The sequence below is a fragment of the Charadrius vociferus genome, unplaced genomic scaffold (genome assembly GCF_000708025.1).
Source record: "Charadrius vociferus isolate BGI_N301 unplaced genomic scaffold, ASM70802v2 scaffold1689, whole genome shotgun sequence".
NCBI lineage: Eukaryota > Metazoa > Chordata > Aves > Charadriiformes > Charadriidae > Charadrius > Charadrius vociferus.
Window position 1 is genome coordinate 7,862 of NW_009650118.1, and position 381 is coordinate 8,242.

The following is a 381-nucleotide window of genomic DNA, read 5'->3' on the forward strand; positions in this document are numbered from 1 at the left end:
ATTAACCAAAAAGAAGAAAAAAAAAATTATTAATAATATTAATATATATATATATAATTAAAGTTACTCGGACCCCACTTTTTCTACGACCTGCCCCACCAAGCCCGAAGTAGGAAGGGGCTGAAGCTGAACTTCCTACTCCCTTTCGTGGCCATTTCCTCTTTTTTTTGGGGTCTGGTTTTTTTTTTGTGTTTTATTCTTTTCTAACAAAAGAGACCCCGCTGTCTGCCATTTGTGAACGAGATCCGCCGCGGTTTGACACCAAAGACAACACCGGCCCGGAAAATTAGCGTCCCTTGCCCGTCCCTCCGCCCCTGCTTTCTTCCCTTTTATTAAAAAAAAAAGGAATTAAACGGGGAATTTCTGGGGAAGACGGAAGCT